This window comes from Vicugna pacos, chromosome 2 (genome assembly GCF_048564905.1).
Source record: "Vicugna pacos chromosome 2, VicPac4, whole genome shotgun sequence".
Classification (NCBI taxonomy): Eukaryota; Metazoa; Chordata; class Mammalia; order Artiodactyla; family Camelidae; genus Vicugna; species Vicugna pacos.
The window spans coordinates 33514621-33535657 of NC_132988.1; the positions used below are offsets into that span (position 1 = coordinate 33514621).

Genomic DNA, 21037 nt, shown 5'->3' on the forward strand with positions numbered 1-21037 from the left:
ATTTAAGAGAAAGAACTGAACTTTGTGTATTAGGGTTCTCCAGAGAAACAGAACCAATAGTTAGTTCTGTTATAACTATATAATTGTGTGTGTGTGTGTGTGTGTGTGTGTGTGTGTGTGTGTGTGTGTGTTCATTTTAAGGAACTGGCTTAAGCAATTGTAGAGGCTGGCAGGCCTAAAATCTGCAGGGTAGACCAGCATGCTAGAAACCCAGGGATGAACAGATGCTGCAGTTCAAGTCCAAAGGCTATCTGCTGAGAAAATTGTCCCTTACTAAGGGGAGCCCATTCTTTTTGTTCTATTCAGGCCTTCAACTGATTGGATGAGCCCCGCCTACATTGTGGAGGACAGTCTGCTTTACAAAAAGTACACAAATTTAAATGTTAATCTCTTCCAAAAACACTATCACAGAAACACCCAAAATAATGTTTGACCATTTACTGGGCACAGTGATTCAGCCACGTTGACACGTAAAATTAACCACCACAGATATGTCATGAAGATTGATGGAAAGAACAAGAATGTGGAAAGCAAAAAGCTGAGGATGAATAGGTTTTCCCCTTGGTCCAAGGGGCATTATCAGAACTAAGAGTAAAAGAAGAGATAGACTGTGAATGGAAGGATGGTTGAATAATAAGTTTGATTGAATATACTGAAGTTGAAATAACTGTGAATAATCTACATGAGGATGTTTCTTAGAAGATTTGAAGTATGGGTCTGAAGCTCAGGTGAGAAACCAAGGATCAGAATAAAGACTCAGAAATCACTGGACTGTTTGGTTGGGAGTATAGATGATTCATGAGGGTAGTGATTTTCAAACTGAAAGCTCTTAAGAATCATCCATAAAGTATTTTTAAAAAACAGATGCTGGTCTCCACCCTGAAAACACTGACTCCGAATTCTGAGAGCAGAAGCCCAGGTACCTGTATTTAGAAAATCTCATAAATGATTCCAATACGCAGCCAAATTTGAAAGCCACTACCTTAAAGTTTGAGAACCACTGGCTTAAAATATACAACATGAAGCTAAATAAGATACCAAAGAAGAAGAATAAAATGCAGAGAATAGCACATTTTAAGGAGAACTGGTTAGGAGAACCCACAAAAAGTATCATCAGTAAGTCAGGCAGAGTAAAATTATAAGAGCTAGAGAAAAATAATCTTAAGGAGAGCTGGGTCAACAGTATCATATGGGGCAGAAATGTCAGTAAAGATAAAGAATGTAAAAAATAAAAGTTATTCAACTTGGTTTTCCTTGATTAAAGCTCATTTGACCTATTGACAGCAAAGGAGTGTTCAAGTCTTAGGAGTAGGAAGCCCCATTTTTACTGCCTACTCCCACTTTACAGGTTTCCAGAGCTGAAAGCAGCTGTTTCACAGGGCGGCAGCTGGCCAGGACATTTTTTGTTCCACTGAGCTAGGAGACAAGACAGGCACAAAACAAGATACAGATTCAAAGAAAAAGACTAAATAAACTATATCGTAGACATCAGCCTGACCATTATGTTTAGAAACCAGCAGGATGACATGTAAAAGTCACCGTATATATCTTCCAGCTGGAAAATGTTTCTAACTAAGGAAAGGAGGCCAGAAGAATTTTCAAAAGAATTGTTGAGACTATGAGTTGTAAAGGGAATGTAACAAATCCTACCTCAATGTCACTACAACAAATGTCAAGTTTTATCTCACAAAAGCCCTATGTTCGTCCATCTTAACTTATACCGAGACTTTGCATCAGAGCCAAGTTCTAAAAGAAGATGCTATAGAACCACAGCTAGAATATAATCAAAACATGTCTCTTCAAGCTTATGTCCATTGGACTAAATCTCTCGTAACAGCTAACTTAGAAAACACACCATTGTTCCTTCTTTGGTGGAACGATCATTCATAACATTTTGTCCTCACTCTGGCAGGCTGGTAGTGTACACAGCGCTTCAGTTGGGAAATTAGTGAGAATTCCCTGGAACCAAATCTAGGCTCTAAAATACCAGGTTCTAACCAACTGAGGTAATCAGTATATTTGAAAATTACTGACAGAAAGCTAGGACATACGGTCTCTTAGACAAATTTTAACTTGCCAATTTAGGTACATATAAGTACACAGGTACATATAGTTAAGAAATATCTTGCTTGGAAAATGAGTGAGGAGAACTAATGCTATTTCTACCTTTTACTATAATTAATTATATTGGAAACATTACCTGGTTTGGAAGATCAACTGAAACAAAATGACATAATAATACACAAAGAGAAAACTTAGCTATTTTTTTAAACTCAGAAGGATTCTCATAACTGCCATTATTTTTATTGGCTTAATCAAAACAAACAGTCCTGGAAAGCATTATCAGCCGATCATTTCTGTATTTCCCTCAGTCCAAAGCCTATTTCTTTCTAATTCAGTTCTTCTCCTATATGCTAGTTCTTCATCACTTTATGCATAGTGATGAAGCTAATGCTTCGTGTGCAGCAGGATTTTAATCAAATAAACAACATTCAGGTTCCTATTTGAAAACCAGGATCTTGCCTCATATCCTATCTCATCCTCATGGCCCACAAGTGTGCCATTCAAATACTACATTCTCACGAAATTACTGAGAATAAGACTCATACCAATGGGTACACTCCAACACAAATGGTCTTATGTAACACTTAACTACCCTCAATTACAACCCACCAGGATGGCACTGAAGATTAAAACTGAAAGCTGAAGTGCACTTGGATATCCAACTCAATTTTTTTCAAATTCATAGATGCAGAATTGGAGAGTTGAAGTAGAGAAGTAACTTACTCAACGTCCCACTATCAGTGAGAAATAGAGCCAGGACTTCAACTTGGGTCTTCCTGAGTACAGATATGCTCCTTTTTGTATTATGTCAAGATACTGCAATAATTTCTTTGAGCAATTTATAACTTGAGAGCTCCTCCATGTCTGACAAGTCCACACTGCCCTAACCAGTCTATATTTTTTCCTTTTTGCACCTTTCCTCAGCATCTATCTTTCCATTTTGTCCCTCTGGCAGCTCCATTCTCCATCTCTTCCATGTGACTTATTTGTTCCTTGGTGTGTCTGAATAGATTTACATCTCTATCCTGAGCTTCAACCTTGAAGAAAAAGTATTTGGGCTGGTTATTGTCCCAAGGACAGATCAGATCTACAGGGGTCTGAAGTAATCTGGATTTAAAGTTATCCTCAGGGTGGGTAACCCTAGTCCATAGGAAAAAGACATATTTTCTATCTTGGTCTTCATGTTATGAAATTCTTAGTGGTATGACAGAAAGATTTGGGAGAGCTGATAATTTACAGCAAATTTTATATATTTCACTATAGTCCAAACTAGAGAGTCATGTTATATTTAAACTGTTGCCATAAAAATATTTGTTCATTTCTTTGTATAAATGTGTGTATTATGTGCTACCAGTTATTTGTATTGCTCTGTGATATATGTTCTTCTGATCCTGGAATGCTAAGGAAGGAAATATGAGATAAGCAGTTTCTCATCTCATAAATTTCAGGAAATGTTCATGTATATTACAGGTTTCTGTTGAGCTGCAAGTGACAGTAGAAATACATGCACATGTTATTCTCCCAGATATCAAAAAATAAGCCAAACAATAATACATCTTTACAAGTGATTCAATTATAAAAGCTTTCTGTCAGTTTTACATTAACTAATCAGAAATATCCAAAGTGCGTCTGCTAAATCCTAATTCCAATTATTGAATAATTAAGACAAAGTATACTGAGGTTCTTGTCTTCACAGTATTTCATTTTGTTACTCAGAAAGGATAAGGGATCGATGAATAATGCTGAGGAACCCCTGTACAGCTGGTCTAAGACAAGAGATCAAATAAGGTGGTCCACAAGGTTCAAGAGTACTGAGATTTATATCATGTGTTTTTGACAATTTCCTATCAATCTCATCATCATCAGTAGTGGGAAATCTCCAGAAAGAAAAGAGTAAATAGAAAACTAAAAGAAAAAAAAATGTTTGTAAGAAACAATGGAAAATGTATTATTAGTTCTGTTTTCTGGTTTAATTGAGGATACAAGTGGGACAGACAAGTTTTGTCTTTTAATTGGAATATTTAATTCATTTACATAGATTATTATCTTTCTTATATTTGGATTTATGTCTCCTGTCTTACATTATATTTTCTGCTTGTCTCAACTTTTTACATTCTTTCTCTTCTATAGTAGCTCCTTTGGGATTAATCAAGATTTTGTTCTAAATTTTGTTTTCCCCCCTGTTAATACTGATGTACATTCTTTACTCTTTAGTAGAGCTTTACCCTAGCAATGTGAATTCTTGACATATTAGGCCCTCATTTAAATGAGAAATTTTACCACTTCTCAAATAATATTATGACTCTCTCAACATTATGTAATTGTTTGAATTCATTCCACTCATCTGTATAGTTAAATTGTTATAAGACATTATTTTTTTAAAAAGAGTGCTAAGATATAAATAAATAAATAAATATTTTTTAAAACAAGAGGATGGTCTTTACATTCAATAAAATCCCACTTACAATATTTTTATTCACCTACTTGAGACTCATTGTGGGAATGTTTCATGTGCAAATCCTTCATACTTTCTCTTATTAGATACCTGATGAAAGGAGGAAAATGGTACCAGCAAATAGAGGGCCTTATACCACCTGGAAAGCTGCCTTTTCATTGGCTGTGATTGATGGTGACAGTTCAAATCTATCTCAATCTCTCCCATCACATTCTTAATGCTAAAGAGCTGCTCACATGTTCCTTCAGCCCAGCTTCATTGGATTTATAGGTCTGGACACAGAGCAAGCAGGAAAAAACAGAAGGCTGGCAGCCTTGTATAAATGCAAAGGGTAGAGCTGCATACACCACAGCTAGCTTTAACAGGCACACAAAAATATTTCTTTTTCAGACAAGCAGTAGCACACATTGAGCAAGATAAACATACAGATAAAGAAGACTAAGCACAATTGGAGTGTGCCAGGAAATGCATTAGGTGGCTGTCCAATGGTTTTCCATGGTCAAACATAAAAGTAAGCACAATATATAATCAATGGTGGCCTTCATCTCTGACTTTCTCTGGTGAAGTTTCATTGAAACTTGAGTCCACTCCCTGCATTCAAATACCTGCTTTTGAAACTAAGTTACCACTTACATGAAAACATCAAAGAAGTATTATTAGTATGAGAGAGGGAAAAGACCCATTATGTCATCAAACTTCCTTGCCAGTAATAAATTCTATCCTCAATTCTCTTTTCTAAGAGTTGCTCTAGCCTTATTTTTAAAGCCTCAGAGGTAGGCATCCATCCTCTCCCCAAGTGGATATTTATTTCACATTTTAATAAGTTTCACAATTAGGAAACTTTTCCTGAGGGTCTGTCCAATTTTTCTTTGCTTAATTTCTTCCCTTGGCATTTAATAATGGCTCAGAGTTCTGAAAATCATTCAAAGGCAGTTGATCTGGAAAAGTGTAGCTGTAAATGTTCATAATGTCTGTCAAATAGTGAGGGCTTTGGAGACTATGGTGGAAGTATGCCTATCATAAGCATCTGAAATCATTTTGACCTCCTCTATGAATTCTACTTATATGTCTGCTTGATGACATATGATTTATATTACCATGAACTTGAGTCAGCAGAAATTACCTAAAATCTTCAGTACCATAACTGTTTAGCTTAAAAAAATCAGCACAGGTCACAGAATACCACTAGGAAAAAGATCAGTTATTTGTAGCAAACTTCAGCAAGGTTGTGGTCCTAATTTTTTCCAATACAGTGGGCCAAGGCTGGTGAGAACATCAAAGGCTTGAGTCACCCAAAGGAATAATTTCCTCCTCAAAACAGCCTTAAATGCTCAATTCAGGGAAATAAAATTTGGTAATCTGATGAGAAAAATATATATATTTTGAAGAAGCAAGTAACTCATGCTCTACATTCTTTTCTTTACAAAATTTTATCTCCTCAAACCCTTTATTTCTTCTGCTTTGTAATAAATTAAAGACAATAATAACAATAAAAACTCAAAGAAGAAAAGGCCATAATTTAAACAGAAAGCATTTCTGGTAATTTCTAAAGATATGAAAGTCTAGACTAAATTGCAAATCAAATTTTATATTTTACATTTCTTTATGTTTATTTTTTGAAAATTAATAGACATTCAATAATAGAAAAGTTAGCCAGTATAATAAGCTATGGACTATCTTTATCTAGAGAGCCTACTCTTATTTTCCATATTAAGAATTCCTCTAATCAATGTGATTTGATATAAAATGTTTCCACCAAAACTCAAGTTATTAATTTAAATGGTCCCTTGAAAGCAATTTAGGTACACAGAATAAATTTTAAAATAATTTTGAGTGCTTCTCAATATAAAACATGTAAAACAAAGTGGAAGTCTCATTAACTGTAGTATCAGGACCTGCAGGAGTTTTTTTCCCTAGTATATGATGAAGTCTATTTGTAACAACTTCAGATGTTAAGAATTTGTCTTTACCCTTTTGCTGGACTTTGTTATTACCTTTTTGCTGTTTGTCAATGAGTTTTTTCTGGTCTTATGAAGTCCCTACAAATAAGGGGATTCATACCTGTGCAACATCCCATGCTCCTAAGGATGCTAATATGCAAAAAGTATCAGGTTATACTGAAGTTGCTACTAAAAATGGCAGGTCACTGTGCAAACTAAAAAGAGGTTCTTTCCTGCAGCACAAACGGGAAACACTGCAAAAAGGTGCCCCTTCTGCAGATCAGTTAGACAAAATACCCTTCCCTTTCCTGTATCCTAAAGGAGGTTCCTAGGCAAGACACAAGCATGGTAAGCAGAATGCTCCCTGGGTTTTAGCTCATCATTCCCACCTGGCTAAATGTCTCTATGCAGGACACAGGAGAAACAACCACATGCAGTGGCTCTGGATTCCACATGTATTGCCTAGGTTACCTGTCAATGTGATGACAGACAATAAAGAAATGACCATCAAAGACCTCTAGTTCCTTTGTTCCTTAGATCTTGTTTTGTAAAAACAGTTCCACTGTGACTTGAAAAATGTGATATTTAAACTAAAATAATCAGGAACAACCTCTTCTCAGAGGGGCATTCATCAACATAAAATACTGGAAAAAATTAAAAACTGGGATTACTGCAGATCTGGAATCCAAACTTTAACATTTACTTGTGGTGTCATACTGGTCAAATTACTTAAACTCTCTTAATCTTTCCTAATCCACATGATGGAGATAATAATGACTGATGGGAGGACTAAATGAAATACGAAATGCTTAGTAAATAGTCCATAGAACAGTTATATACAGTAACTGGCTTTAATCCTACATAGAAAGAAAACAGGGATATATGGTAATCTGGCACAGTAAACTGGCTGTTCCTTTCATTAGAGCCTGATTTTGTATATGAGTCATTGTGTGGTTGCTATGGAAATCACTGAACAGTAAAGGTAATTACTTTAACAAATTCTTTTGTAGCATATTCACTGTAATATACTTCTGTATCTGAGTAGCCTGAGGTATGTGGTTCTTCTTGGAACATTCTCTAAGAGGTTTGTCCTAAAGTATTTGAATTTCTTCTCCCTTCTCCCCAACCCCCATATGGGATAAGATATTTATGAGTTAAAAAAAATGAATTAGGTAACCTCAGAGATTTACTGAAAAGACTAAACAAACCTTTTCTTTTTATGTGTATGTTTAACTCTGGCCAAACTGCCTAATACTTTGATTCTGTTTCTTACATTATCCACAGTACAGTTCAGTACTCTATGACTTACCAGCCAATTCTGAACAGAGAACCTTATGCAGATGGGGTTGAGATGGATAAACATCATAGATAATGATTTTTGGAGGAAATCGGTCTAGTTGAATACACAGTACTAGATAGGCATTTGTATCTTGTTTTTATAATTTGGTTTTGCTGTTACATTTCTAAGACACTTGTTCTTTAAAATGGAGATTATGATATTAAATCTATATCCTCATTTCCAACCTTATCTATTGAATTTGTATTATATCTCAGCCATGCCAAAATATATCTTGAATCTGACCTCTATTGCTGGCACTCTATTTCAGAGAGACTTGCATTTGCTAGTCTCTCTACTTAGAAAGTACCCTCTCCACAATATCCCAAGACCATCTCCCACAGTTCTCTTATACCTTTCCTCAAACATGTTTATCTGTAAACTTTTTTGACCACCCTCTATAAAACAATATCCAGGCCAAATCACTCCCATTTACTCTTACTGGCTTTATTTTTCTTCAAGGAATTTATCACACAATTTATCCTATATGGAATTTATACCTCACATTTATATTTATTTATTAGTTTATTGTAAACAACCCCTTCTCAAAGATTATGTGTTCCAGGAGACCAGAAAGTTTGTCTTGCTTATTATTCTATGAGACAACATGCATAGTAGTCATCCAATAAAATACCTGTTGAATTAATAAATAAATAAACCAATAAAATCAGATTAAAATAAATTGGCTGTTGAGAATTTGAACTGAAGTGACTTATATATAGTGGAAACTCCAAAAATGACATCTATCAATAATTATCCATACATATTATCATATTTAACTCTCAGAAATCCCCGTGAGCTGAAACATATTAGTCCCATTTTGCAGATAAGAAAACTGAGGCTCAAGAAAACTTGGAAATTTGCTCGATTCCAGAGCCAGTACACATTTGAATAAGGAAAACATTGTAGGTCTTTCAACTCCTTCCACTGTCTCCCATAAACAATATGAGTATTATAAGCAGAGTTAAACTGACTTCATGTATTCAGATAGTTACACTAAACAAAAAAATCTTGGCACAGAATTAAGGTAGTAGCTTGTGGAATATGATAGGGATAAAGACTCAGAAAAACTACATGTCAGATTCTGGCTCAAGCAATAAACCCAGGTTATGACCCTGAATACACTCTTCACCTCTCAACTTCAACATTTGCCTCTATAAACTGATTATTTTAAAACTTGCATAGTACACAGGGGGGAGATGAATGATTAATGGTTACTGCCTGCAAAAAGAATTATCTAAGTGCTAAATAATATTATCATTACTAACAGGCTTGGAATTCTAGTTCAGAACATTTGGCCACTTACTCAAACCTTATCTAAACTATCCTAGAGGCTTGAGTCTTTAAAAGTGGCCTTTTTAAAGCTTGCTCACTGCTTATAGGCTAAAGTGATTTATATGGAAGAGAGTTTACCCTGTAAATCTTATGAAATTTTCAAATTTCTGCTTTTAAAGTTATTCCTTTTTCAAGAGGAAGTGAACAAGTATTTATTAGGAAAGCAAAAACAACCTGCTGGAGAAGGGATTCCTTCTGAGCTTGCCATTTGGTCTCAGCATCCTGTGGTGGATGCTACTAATTTTCTGAATCTGTGGTTGAGACAAATTTCAGAATGGCAGTGGGATTCCTGAATATTTCCTGCCCAAAGGAATTCAAAATCCAGATATAGCAAGCAAGAAAAGGACCACTGACTGGAAAATGGATCATTAGAAAAATCCAATATAGCCATTCAGTAACTTTCCTTGATAAGAATTTTAGATGATTCACTGTGGTACCAGTTTCAGTGCTCTTTTTCTCAATACTTAAATATTACTCTGACAATTTTATATCATATATGTCACGTATATTATTTACTTAGATAGGTATTAATTGCTTAATGGATGACAAGGACTTTGTTAGAATTAGAAATATAAAAATACATACTCACTAACATTATAAAAAATGCTAACAAAAGTAAATACAGAAGCTTGGGAAAAGGCCCTAATTTAACCTAAGGATATAGCTCTTATGGCTTTTGAGAAACACATAACATAGTGGTCAAAGCAATAGACTTGAGGCAAATTGCCTGGTTAAGTTCCAGCTCTGCCACTTACGAGCTCTGTGACTTTGGGCAAGTTATTCAACTCCTCCGAGCCTTGTTTCTTCATTGTAAATTGGATATGTTAATGGAAGCTACCTCATTAGACTGTTGTGAAGATTAAATTAGTTAATATGTATAAAGCACTTAGAAGTTACCTGGCAGAAAATATATAATTACTAGCTGTTGTTGTTATTACAAATATAATAGTCTTTCCCTGGTACTAACACATAATCCAATATTTTAGTCAAATCTAAGCTGTAATAACTGACAATGTTAAGATGTTCTTGATGTAATCGGGCACTATTTATGAGTTTCATAAACTCATAAATTACTAGCTGAATGAACTTGGACAAGTTACTTAGCCTCTCTGTATTTCTATTTCCTCAATTGCAAACAGGGGATAGTATGTGTACTACTGATGACAGGATTAAAATAATTAATAAAAATAAAGCACTGAGAAAAGAGCCTGGTGCATTGAGTTAATCAGTAAATATTAGTTATTATTATTATCACTAACATCAGAAAATACACTATGATCAAAGGAAAGAGGCCAGAGTTCCTATGAGTAATTAACAACAAAGTTCATCATACATCATTTTAAAGTACAAAATGCCTCCTCTAAGATGAACCTAGTTATTAGTAAGAAATAATCAATTAAAAATAAATGCTTTCAGGTCTACCACTGAGACAGTAAAAAAAAAAAATATATATATATATATATATAGCAGCTGACAGCTGCTGAAAACTACAATCTTTCTGGAGCACTGTTGGATACGCTCCTGTGAATAGACATCAATCTTTAGAATGTACATAGTACCTACCAACTAGCCTGAAGCCCTTAACAAGCTGGGACATGGAATGATATAAAGCAGTGACAAGGAAAAGAAAAACAAAATAAGAAGCAGAAGGGAAGAGTACGCACAACTCTGCTAAGTTTCACAACCTGGCCAATAGCGTATTTAAATCTTAAGAGCTACACTTGAAGTTGCTGATTCTTGTTTAAACAGTTAACTCTAAGTTCCAAGGAAGGCAGAGAGTCCAATGCCTACCAATATCAAAACTTACATGAGTCTTCTATAATAAACATCAAATATGTTTGGGGAAGATCATTTTGATTACATACAAGGTGTAACAAAATCCTCCTCATTTTCTCACAAATAGAGTTATTTTTATGCACAGCTCTGGAGGTTAAAGAATCATCACTTCCTACATCAGCATGTATAAAAGCAATGATTGTTTATAGTCCCTCTCCCCTGTTCTATCTAAACTCACGAAATTCTCTCAACATACACTGCTCCCAATGTACACTGGCCTACCTCCAGCTCATTCTTAAGAGGAGATAGTATTTCCAGGTCTGTGCACACTGAGTATATTGAGATTTCACCCTTGTTAAGGCCACAATGATAGGAAATTTCCTACCATTACACCAAACAAACCAGCCTTTATTTACTCAGTATGCTTGATGTTAGCCCTCTCATGCTGGAATGGACATTCCAGGGGTGGCCTGGCTCAGAATCTAACGAATAGTTTCTGTGGGACAGCACAAATTCTGCAAAATTGTGTGCGGTTTCCCCCTAAAAATTGCTATTAAAAGCCTTACCAATGGTTAGGAGAATCCCAGAGATGTTGGCAAGGAATTTCTACTAGTACAAATCGTGTAAATATGTCTTAGAATTGTTTTGAATAATAAACTCAAACTGGTTTATATTTTGTGCATTTACACTGGTTAAAAAAATAAATAAGGTTTTCAAGCCTTCTTTATTGTTACACAGTCAACAAAGGTTATGACAAAACTGCTTTAGATTCAGACAAAACGGAAATTGTGTATATCCTATGTCTAGGAAAGCCTGTAAAATTTCATGAGCGAAGCAGCAACTCATCCTTGATCTGCTTCTCTTCTCCTTGAACTACAACTGCTTAGAAGAAAACAGAACAGCAGTTGTAGAATCTGCTTCTATGTTGAAGAAAGCTGTGGGAGTTGTCACAAAAACTGCTGAAGAACATGTATATTTATATTTTTTACTTTGCTGATTCCTCAATTTCTTCCAACTTCCAGTTCAAAGTAAACTACTACTAAAAAAAAAAAAAAGGAACACTGTATTCCTGGCTAAATATTTTTCTCTACTCCCAAGATCATTGTATTAGTGGTAAACCACATATTACTGCTCAATAAAATAATCGGACAGCCACTTGGTGACTTAATGAAATCAGTTAGAAAAAACCTAGTAGATCTGTGGAAAATATTCAAGATCATGTTTAAAAGAGAATAATTAGTGTTTCCTAATAATAGAAGAGTTCTTTGAAAAAGAAATGAAATAAATTATTTTGAAAATGTTTCTTTAAAATATTTAAATACAAGCTACTGCTGTGGAAGAGACCAAATTAAAGGATTACGGTTTACAAGGATCCAATGCAAAAACCACCCAGCTAAACAGCTGCATATAAATTGAACTTTTGGAGGTTGAATATTTAAATGCATGATATCTATACAGAACTCTTTTATAAAAATAAAGATCTTTCCTTGTTATTGTCATTTTCCATGACAATTTTCTGTCAGATTTTTTAAAACAAGGTACACCTATGATATAAAAATAAGAAAAATGGGTGGAAAAAGCCATGTAACCTGTCAATTAAGTGATTATGAGGGCTTTCCAAAAGTGAAAATGGCTAGAAAAATATCTTTGAACTTTTCACCTCACAGAATGTTTCATCTCATTTCACAAAAGGCATTTTAAGGTTGTTGTGGTCTTGCAACTATGGGCAGCTTCAAATTCCACCTGATAGTCCCCAAACTACTTTCTTCCTAATGGCAGGCCTAATGGAACAGTCTTAGAAAGTGATTGCTGAACCTGCTAATGTTGAATCTCTTGCAAATAAGGGATATATCAGTTGTTACCACATAGCTGCAAAGAGAAGTTAATGTAGAGTATTTTGAGTAAGGACTTAGTACAACTGCATTAAAAAATAAGCCAGCTTCATGGTGAGTATATGGAAAACAACTACAATGCACTTTTCAACACTGGCAATGTTATTGTTACCTAGACCTTTTTCAAACAGAGACAGAATGTACCTTCCTTCCAAGAAGGGATCATAAAAGTGAAACAGGAACAAAGAAATGAGAAACACTGCATCTTTCTCAGGGTACAGCTCTTATAAGGTTCTGTACACAAGGTTATTTAATCACTTTAAATGTCTATAGCAGTACTTCCCTTCCTCTCAGCAATTTGGACCAGAAAGACTGTAACAGTAATTGCAATATGAGTCACAGGATGTACTTTAGGTCAAGACAGCACTTAAGGAAGGCCAAGTCAATACTATTTCAAATTGTAGAAGTTTGGGGGATTTTTCTTTTCCCTTTTGTTTTTTGTTTGTTTGCTTTCATTTTTTAAAGTATTGATTTTATGTTTTGGCCTAAAGTTCTTCATGTTCCTAGAATTGAGGCTTGCATTAATATATACATATATTGTTGTTGGTGGTGGTGGTGTTCTTGCAGTTGCTTTTAAATTTTAGAGAATTCTATTATGCGTGGATGGATAATATTGCCTAGTCTTTTCCCGATCAAAGGTCCTGATTTAAAGTTATCCTGATCTGAATTTCAAGATAAAAAATATTTCCAACTAGAGCACATTTAAGTAATTATGGCCACACATTTTCTTTCATGGAATAAAATATATTCAGCAGTTTGAAGTTGTTTAAATTATATTTCTAGAGATTGTTTTATTAGTCTTAATTTGAAATCAGAATTCCTGAGATTAGGTTTGTTTTTTTTTTAATTCATCTGACTGATCACAGAAAATGTACAGCGAACATTCATGGCAACTGTCAGGACATGTATTACGGTTAGAGACAAGTGCTGGTAAGATACACTGTTGGCACTAGAGGCAACTTCGGGGGTTGGAGAGAGGGAAGAAGATAACCACTGTGTCTGGCAACGTCTCTTTTAATTTCCAAGATACTTATCACCATGATGAGATCTGTAAACAGACATGTTAACTTAAAATCAGTACATAATGTGCTAAATTCTTTACACTCTTTGCTGTAGGAAGCAGGGGCAGGGAGGGAAAGGAAGGAGAGTATATCATGGATATAGGGAGTGTGATGAAAAGGAAGTACTTTCCTCAGGCCGTCGCTGCACCAAGATGTTTTACTTTCCCTAAACTATCTGGTCTTGTTTCCTTGGAAGGGCTTGGGCCTGGGGCAGTGGGATAGAGTGTAACCAGAACACATATGAACCAGGAATTCTCCTAAGTGCACTTAATAAATATTATTGCTATTGGGGTAGATGGCTTATTACTTTGTTTTCCAACAGCTCACTTTTGATGAAACTGGGTAAATTAGAATGTACAGAATGATAAGTAAATTTGCACAGATTACAATGTAGTAGATTTCGTTCTATTTTTAGGGAAAATAAGGTATTTTTACAGAGTACTGAGTGGAAATCTAGGGTATGTTATAAAATCTAATGATACAATATGGATTAGAGAGTAATAATGCATAGTCCCTATCTTAAAAAACTCTGTGTTACTAGTTAGTTGAAACTTTATGGTGGGTAGAATCAAAAGTTGTATTTGAATAAGGAATGACCAACGACTATGGTTTAGTCCCCCATAAATAAGAAAATAAAATTGGTCTGCCAGTATTTGTTAATCATAATTGACTGCTAAATTATATCTGTCAATTTTGTTCCTTATGTTTCAGGACATGCAGAAGGCAGTGTGCCTTGAAGGTTGCATCGTATAGAAGAAATATTCTTTCAGAAATGAGTAAGCTGAAGTAAACCCACTGAATTTCTCCCCACCCTTCCCCTAAACTATGCTCAGTCTTCTAATCTCCAGAATTTTCCTTATCTCATTCTGAAAAATAAACTGTCTGTAATTTTTATGAATCCAAAATGAAATGAATACTGACCTTTGTTCCAAGTGAAATATGAATTTCAGTTGCTGCTTTTGGTTTTATTCAGCCCTTCTGGAGGCAAGAAAAAGTCTATTTTTCTAATGATGTTCATTTGTTCATACTCTCATTCATAGAATCATTGAGGGAACCCATTATCTTCAAGAAAATTCGAAGTTAACAGATATCCTATTCAAGATTTTCCAATCACATTAATTCACTGATTATAAACCTTCCCTGAGCATCTCACCACAGGAGTCTGCCTCAGTTCCTCTTGGTCCCATTTAAAACAGGAAGAGCCTGCTCATAATATTGGCCCAACTACAGTAATGCTGGGAATTTACTCATTATTATTAATATTTCATTTAATTGGCCTTAAAAAAATCCTTCTCTAAAAAATCATTTTCCTTACAAGGAACAATGCAAACTTTCTTTTTTAAAATTAATACAAATTCAAAATAGAAAATTTGGCAAAGAATAGTTAAAATTTTTTTTAAAAAAACCAAAGTACTCTACCTCGAGACAAATTTTTAATTTGTATATTTTGATGTATTTTTAGAGAAAAAAATAAAAATACTGAATTAATACAAAATGGCCAACATACAATTTTGCATCTTTCATTTTTAGATAATACATTATTTTCTTTTCTATGTTTTTAAATATTCTTATTAATATAATTTTTAAATGAATACAAAATTACATTGCTTAGCTGAGGTATATTTTGAACAAAATTTTGATTATTTTATTTTTCCATTTTATTATTAAATATATTTGAGATGTATTTTGTTGTATAGTGAAGAGAGGATCTAGTTTCAAAAAGCATTTCCAATCATTTTCTTTTGAATAACATATTCTTTCTCATTGGTTTTATATGCTTTCCTTAGCTTTGTAACTGATATCCTCAGATCTGCTCTTACTCTTCTTTAATCTATGATGATAACAGAGTGATCTTTTTAAAGCCCAAATTTGATTATATTATTACATTGTCTGAGCAATGCATGGGATATGAGGCAGACTGCAAGAAGAGGTGGATTTTGAGTGAAAATAAACCAGTTTACTGGTTTTGAAAATTTGGGTTACTCATTAGATTTCCATAAAGAGATAGTCAGCTTGGAGTTTAAGGTTGGGCAACATACAGATCATGTTCAAGGCTTGAAGACTGGATTGAAATTACTTTAAAGAAGTTCAAAGATTGAGTCCCAAAGCACTCCACTGTTTAGAGGTAAAGTAGTTGAGAAATTACCGATGAAGGGATTGAGAAGGGGCAGCTTAAGAAGAAGACAGACAACATGTAATAGAAAAGAACAAATCTGACTCCATATGGATCTGTCCCTTTGACTTTAACCCTGTGCTCTGTTTCCTAGGCCTAGTCTTGCTGATACTGTACCTTTTGTAAAAGAAGGTTGTCTATAGCCTGAAATACATAGGATAGCCTATTCTCAAGGCTCTAACCTTTAAGGATATTAACACTTTTTCATCCATATAGAGATAATAAATTGTATAATAGAAAATAACATTTGTTTTGTTGGAGGTTTACAGGGACACATGACTGACCCATGTGGACAGCTGCAAGAACAATGGATTTCAAGAACAAAGAATTCCTATACCAAGAAGTTTGCAACCAACCACACCCCTTCCCCTTTTTAGTATAAAAGGAGCCTGAATTCTGACTTGGGGAAGATGGATCTCCCAGACATTAGTCTGCCATCTTCTTGCTTTGCTGGCTTTCTGAATAAAGTTGCTATCTCTTGCACCAACACTTCGTCTCCTGATTTACTGGCCTATTGTGCAGCAAGCAGAATAAGTTTGGACTTGTAACAGATTGAAGGCCAATGAGGAAAGGCTTCATAAAGGAGAAGGTATCAACTATGGCTGCCAATAGGTAAAGCATGAGAAGGTCCCAGAATTGACCCTTGGATTTAGCAATCCCGTGATTGGTGACCTTAGCGTTAGTTGTTTTGCCAGAGTGATAAATTGAAACTTTGACTGGAGTAGGCTTAAGAAAGAATGTGAAAGATTGAGAAAATGAGTATATAAAACCCTTCCAAAGACTACTGCTGTAAAAGTAAGCAAATAAACGGGGTGGTGGCTTGAAGAAGCTATTGGGACTAAATAATTTCTTTTGAAGATGGAAAATATGGTGTATTTGTATTCAGATGAGAATAACTCAATGTAGAGGGGAAATTAGGATGCAGAAAATTAGCATAAGAAATGGGAACATTGTTGGGAAAGGGACCTAACAGGTGAGAGAAGTTAGGATCTATTATACAAGTGGGAGGTTAGACTTAAATGAAAGCAGTAATAGCTTCTATACTGTAAGAGGAGGGAGGCAGAGCATACTCATATGCAGTTTGGTGTGAAGAAGTGGAGAATCCCTCCTGATTATATCAATTTTATTTTTCAGTCAAATGTGAATCAAAGTTAGCTGAAAGTGAGGATGGTAATACTCTATTGGAGGTTTGAGAAGAAAGGTGTAAAATGGTCCTCAGGCCAACGGGAAGAATGAAAAGACCAGGACAGGAAGGTAGCTCTATAAGCAGCCCAATTCTACACCACAAATGTAAAATGAAGCCAGTCAGTATGATTTTGCATTTTATACTAATTATTCTATTCTATTGTACTGGTGTATTAATGAAGTAGGCAGAGTTAGAATTAATAAGGGTCTGGATTTTGCCATGAAAATGTGACAAAGTTTAGTAAAGTCAGGAGTTGATAATATAGAAGGGGAGATTACAATGATTAAAACAGGAACATAAACTGAGTAAGAAGGAACATGATTACCTGTGGAGGGAAGTGAAAATGCGATAAGGTCTATGGAGTGTAAATTGCTGGGGAGCCTGAGAATTGTGCCTATGAGTATTAGAGGGAGTGACCTAGAGCAAGGCAGGAAGCAGTCAGAGAGTGAGGTTCCAAATCACAGGTCACAGAAGTGGTGTGGTTTAGGTAATTTTACATCATCATTTACACATATTGAACTGGATAGCTGATAAGAAACCAAGAGGCCAGTGTGTGAAAAGTTATCATCTATGTGATAATTGCAATTTCCAACAATCAAGAATAATCAGAGGAGTAATACTAAAAGGAATGATAGTAAGCCAGGAACTAAAATTCTCCGAGTGGGGGAGTAGTGATCTAGAGATCTATTAATATCATCTGAACTGTGTCTTTTAAAAGATTGTTTAGGTTTCTTTCTTAGCTATGCCTATAATTTATTGTTGGTTCCTGTCTCTTTCCTCAATCTCCACCAACTTATCATTTCACATCTTTGTTATTCTCCAGTTAATTCAAGGGGAGTTTCTTATGTTTGTTTTCCACCCTGCTAATTCCCCGTACTGCGATGCAGGCTTTTTTATTTCCTTAAGTGGAAATGTTAATTATGTTATTCTTGAAATGTTAAACTTTATCAATTCTTTTCATTTTCTTTACATTTTCATTTGAACTGGTTATCTGATTACAGTTTTCCATTCTTACTTTTTAGAGTGCAAGTACTCTCATGCCATACTGAAAATGCAGAAAGGTTTCTGAAATGTTTTACTATTTTTTTCCCAAAGATATACATCCCCCTGGAATCTTTGAATGATGCTATTTTTTTCCTTTCTACTGTAGGATTTCTTCATAAGTTCTGGGTAAGTTTTTTTCATCAACTTTTCCTCACATGAGGACAGAGTTCCTTAGGTACAGTTTTACCAGCAGGACAGGTGTGAGAATTATCCTTGACTGCACTTGGTGGCCAAATGAGTCTGTCTCATTGAATATTACTCAAATTGTCTTCACATTAGCTGGATCAAAGGCTGATATGTTTTGCTCCAGTTGCTGATTTATGAAGTTTTCTTAATAGGTACGTGAAAAAAATGTTCAGCATCATTAGCCATTAGGAAATACAATTTTAAAAAGTGAGATACCACCCTACACTCACTTAGATGGCTATAATAAAAAAGACATGAACAAGTGTTCATGAGTATATAGAGGAATCAGAACACTCATACACTGCTGGTAGGGAAGTAAAATGAAGCCACTTTGACTTTTGATAATTTAACTATAAGGTGTCTCAGTAAGGATCTCTTTGAATTTATCCTGCCTGGAGTTCTTAGAGCTCTAGTATGTGTAAATTTATATATTTCATCACATAAGAGATGTTTTTGACCAATATTTTTTTCAAACATTCTTTCTTCTCCTTTCTCTCCTTTACCCCCTGGGACTCCAATTATACACAGGTTGGTCCACTTGATGCCATCCCATAAATCTCAGACTTCATTATTTTTCCTTCATTTTCATTCTTTTCTCTTTTGGCTCCTCAGACTGGATAATCCAAATTGACCTAACCTCATTTCATTAATTCTTTCTTTCTGCTGAAATCAGCTGTTGCAATCCTCTAGTGAATTTTTCATTTCAGTTATAGCATATTTAGGCTCCAGATGCCTATTTGGCTCTTTTTTCAAAAAAAAAATAATTTCTACCTTTTTACTAATATTTTCTACTTGATGAAGTATTATTCTCCTGGCTTCCTTTCATTCTTTGTCCATATTTTCATTTAGCGCTTAAAGCATATTTAAAATACTTCATCTAAAGATCTGTCTAGTAAGTTCAATACCCAGGGTACTTGTAAAGTTTCTATGAATGTCTTTTTTTTTCCTGTGAATAGGCCGTATTTTCTTCTTTCTTTGCATGTCTTGTAATTATTTTGTTAAAAACTGGAAATTTTGAGTATTATAATGTGACTGCTCTGGAAATCAGATTATTCTCATTCCCCAGGGTTGTAGCTGCTTGCTGTGGGTCATTTTTTTTTGTTTGTTTTAGTGACTTTTCTAAATTATTTCTGTAAAGCCTATATTCTTTGTCATGTGTGACCACTGAAATCCTCAGTTTACACTTGGGCTCTGTTTTGGGATACACTTTTAACTCTTAGCCAGACTGTTAAGAACTCTACCTTAGCCTTCACTTGTGCTTGTGTGGAGCCTGAAGGTGAGCCAGAGGTAAAAGATTAAGGTTCTCTTATACTTCTTCTGAGAATATGTCCAGTCCTGGGCATGTACACTGCCTCCTTTATTATCTGACACAAGCAGGAGCTTTTCAAAGCTCTTATTCCCCCACATACATCCTTTCTCTACCTCATGCCTCCTAGACTTTTTGGTCTCTCCATTGCGTGTCTTGACTGCAAACCCAAGGGTGCCATGGCTAATGCTTTTTCTTTTATATGTTTTCTGCAAAGACCACCAAAGAAGCCACCCTAGACCTGGCAAAAACTCCAAATCAGGCAAAACAATGGCAAGCCCTTGCACTAGTCCTTCGAGGATCTGCCGAACAGGTTGAAATCCATAGCCACAAGTCTTTGAGAATAAGTCTACATTGCTTCCTCAGGCACCAGAAACCCACACCAGGATTTCAGGCTGCCATTATCATAGCTACTGCTAATCTGGGAGTGGGGACAATGAGCAGCAACTTAAAATGCCAGAGCACTCTCTTAGTATAATGCAGCAATGCCTTTCATCATTAAGCTTTCCCCTGGTTATGGCAAGTTTTTGAGAGGATTGCAGAGTTCTAAACAAGTTAATTCTAATTATTTTTACCAGCTTATCAGTTGCTCATATGGAGGTATAAAGCTCTGTAACTGCCTAATCTGCCTAATCAGTGATGCCACCACTTTAGTGCCGCCACTTTTGAGAAGTTTGATCTTCCTTTGAGAAAGCTTAACATGTTATTATATGACCCAGCAATTCCAATTCTAGTTATATACCTGAGAAAATTGAAAGCATAGTGCTACACAAAAACTTGTACACAAATGTTCCTAGCAGCATCATTCAAAATAGCACCCTCCTCAATGTCCATCAACTAATGAAATGAATAAACAAATGTGGTATATCGATACAGGGAATACCATTCAACCACAAAAAGGAATAAAGTACTGATATATGCTAAACCACAAGTGAACTTTAAAAACATTGTGCTAAATGAAAGAAGTGAGACACAAAAGGACACACATTGTATGATTCCATTTGTATGAAATATTCACAAAGGCAAATTCATAGAGACACAGAGTAGATTAGTGGTTGCCAGAGGCTGGTGGGGAGGAGGTATGGAGAGTGACTGATAATGAGTATGGAGTTTCATTTATGGGTGATGAAAATGTTCTAAAAGTAAATAATAGCAATGGTTGCAAAAGTTTGTAAAGACACTAAAAATCTCTGAATTATATACTTTAAAATAGTGAATTTTATGGTATGTGATTATATCTCAATTAACCTTTTTCTCATAAAGCAGGAATGTCTTATTTAAAT

The 21037-nt window shown here is 35.0% G+C and overlaps 1 long non-coding RNA gene across 1 annotated transcript in view; it reads left to right on the forward strand.

The window, feature by feature from the left end:
* The window catches only part of LOC140700045 (uncharacterized), a 31690-nt gene extending 15176 nt beyond the window's left edge, over positions 1–16514 (forward strand). The window contains exons 2-3 of the long non-coding RNA XR_012078264.1: positions 14571–14635; positions 16294–16514. This is a non-coding gene — a long non-coding RNA (uncharacterized lncRNA). The remainder of the gene's footprint in view (positions 1–14570; positions 14636–16293) is intronic.
* Positions 16515–21037: the final 4523 nt, after the last annotated feature.